The 2748-nt window shown below is 32.0% G+C and overlaps 1 protein-coding gene across 2 annotated transcripts in view; it reads right to left on the bottom strand.

Annotated features, from left to right (window-relative positions):
- Positions 1–2748, bottom strand: part of LOC108747160 (protein TANC2) — a 27119-nt gene that overhangs the window by 13119 nt on the left and 11252 nt on the right. The gene's annotated exons all lie outside the window — the stretch shown is intronic.

Raw genomic sequence — 2748 nt, 5'->3', positions numbered from 1 at the left:
ACAGTGGTTTTACAGGTTCTTGATTCTTAGAATGGATAGCCAGACGCGACACGATTCATTGATCGTAAGACTGCTGGTCGCCGCCTCGCTATTCTACGTATTTCTCACTTACGAGACAACCGCCCACAGCATATATAGATTTGTAATATTCCGTCGCAATATTTCGTAAATATAATTATACGAAAGAAAATTTTTGCTTGTCACAGATTAAAAATAAATTTTAAACTATTATTTACTAATAAATTACAAGTCGACTGTTTAGCCTTTATAAGAAATTAGATTTTTCTAGAAAGATTTAAGGAATGTTTAGTATAATAATATAATATTTGGTGATAAATTTAAATAACATCACATGTTCGATACACTTCTGTACACACACACACACACACGCGCGCGCGCGCGCGCGCGCACGCAGAAAGATTTATGTTATATGTAAAATACATATTTATACGTAAGAGATTTGTGTGTTTGTTGAGAATATCAAAAGAAAAGACATTTTCTTAACTTCTGATTGGTCCAGAAAGTAAAGTTTTCGATGCGACGAGAAAGTGAGTCACACAATTAACGCCGTGAGATCACCGCGTGTATACCTCTTTCAAGACTTATTTCGCGCGTATGTAAAATTCAAACGATGCATTCACGGATTATTCAAGAATTCCTTTCGAGAAGGAAAATTCGTCATGAAGAGGTAACCTGACTACATAATCGAATGTTCTACGTTTGCACTGGCATTCAAAGTTACCAGGTTGAAAGAACTCTGCATCTTTCCTTTTCTTTATTTGCAGCTTGACGAAGCCCGTAAAACAGGTATATGCGTTTTGCGCGGATGTAACGCGTGACGAGAGCATGTACAATTATAAGTACGAGTTATGTTGGAGCGTTACAGTAAATTCGAATCCCTTTTTCACAAGCAACCATGTTGCTTGTTGAGGTGCACCTCTCGAACGAACTATTTCAACTGACCTACTTATCAATGCGTTATCGATGTGTCGTGGTTTTCATTATAATATAAGGTATGTTTGAAATAGATACGATAACACACAAACATGCGCACACACGGATAGATATTTTTTTAAAAATATATCGTATTTTTAAAATTCATTGTATCATCATCATATATTGATACATGCATGTATGTCCATTAATATTTATAATTTGTTTATATATATATTATATGTATATTATAGAGATTTATATTGAAATAATTAAAATTTATAAATATGTGAGACATGTAGATGGGTATAAGTTTTAGATGCAAGTGATAGAGAAAGTTAGACGCTGTTGTATTCAGGGCAAGGTGCGCGTTACAGGTGTGTGCATTTCGTAACGATGTATTTGCAAGCTGTCGTGGGACATTAGTAGAATATAACCTACGGTTTTCCATATTCAATCAATATCCGTTTGAATTGCGCGAGAAAGATTTCTTCTAAGGATTAATTTTGTATACGGGTAATAAAATTATCATACCGGGATCTATTAGATTTATTATTTATCTTTCCTGTTACATATTTACAAGTTTAATTTACAAATTAGTATCTTCTTGATAACTTTATTTTAATTGCATTCTTTTGATTCGCAGAGAGGATGTACTCTCAATTATGCAATCGTTTAAATAACGAAAGTAATAGATAATGTAATTGTCAACTTATGTAAAAAAGTTCTTCTTTCACGAAATATCTATATTAGACCAAATAATAAAAAAAAAAAAATGAAATTTCAGTGCGTGCATTTGTTTCGTAGTTAATGAATCCGTCTGTTCGCGATACACGTCAAGTTGTATTTCAAAGTTAAAGTATCATCTATTTTTTTATTCTGTCATACTTAAAAGAATCGTAAAAATGGTTCCGGAGTGCAAATAAAATGAAGCGAATAACGATTGCGATGCGGCGTCAGAGCGATATCAGTGATAAACTGAAAGCATGTCGAATCTCAAGAAGGCTTTTCTTGACTTCGCACTAAAGTTAATTCCGTCTTCCGATAGTAGCGGCGTCTTATCTGCGAGTCGAGCAACGACGCGTGCCTCTGTGTGGTCTAACACAACCGGCTAAATACAACTAAGTGAATATCAAGCAAAGCATTTTCCCTTTCTACCTTTCTTTCCCCTCTCAGAGTAATTGCATCGTGTTCAACCCGATAATACATCAAGAAAAAAATAATTTCAAATGAACAACGCAATAAAAAAAAATTTGATCATATTACTATCATTCAATATTTCAAATTTAATCGTGTACATGTCATTTTTTTTTTTTTTTTTTTTTTTGAAAAGTTTTCTTTCCAAAGACTTGTTAATTATAATATCGCTACAGTCATTAGAATTGTATCTCGTAATAACAAATGACGTATAACTGCGTTAATTTTAAGACTTGCAATTCTAAATTGCATTACATATTTTATTCTATTTTATACCATTTTATAAACTTTATCGTTATATTATTCTATATTCTCTATTTCAAATTTTCGGCGTAATAAATTCTTGATTTTACGTAAAATATTCATTTATTTCTGTGTATAATATGCAATATTTATATCTTCTTGAATACTTTATGAATCGTCCATGAATACTTGCGTACTAATTTAATTCAACATATCTTTTACAACAGATCACATTTAATTTATCTTTGGTTTCTCCGAAATCAAGTCAATATCAATCTGACTCATTTTCGATTGAATTTTATTGTAGAAACTTCTAAGCGTAACATACGGTGACAAACATGATTTACACATTTCGAAATAATTTATTCCAATAAA

The sequence above is a fragment of the Trachymyrmex septentrionalis genome, unplaced genomic scaffold (genome assembly GCF_001594115.1).
Source record: "Trachymyrmex septentrionalis isolate Tsep2-gDNA-1 unplaced genomic scaffold, Tsep1.0 scaffold196, whole genome shotgun sequence".
NCBI lineage: Eukaryota > Metazoa > Arthropoda > Insecta > Hymenoptera > Formicidae > Trachymyrmex > Trachymyrmex septentrionalis.
Note: the sequence above shows the minus strand (reverse complement) of the source record. Positions and strands in the feature narration are given on the sequence as shown.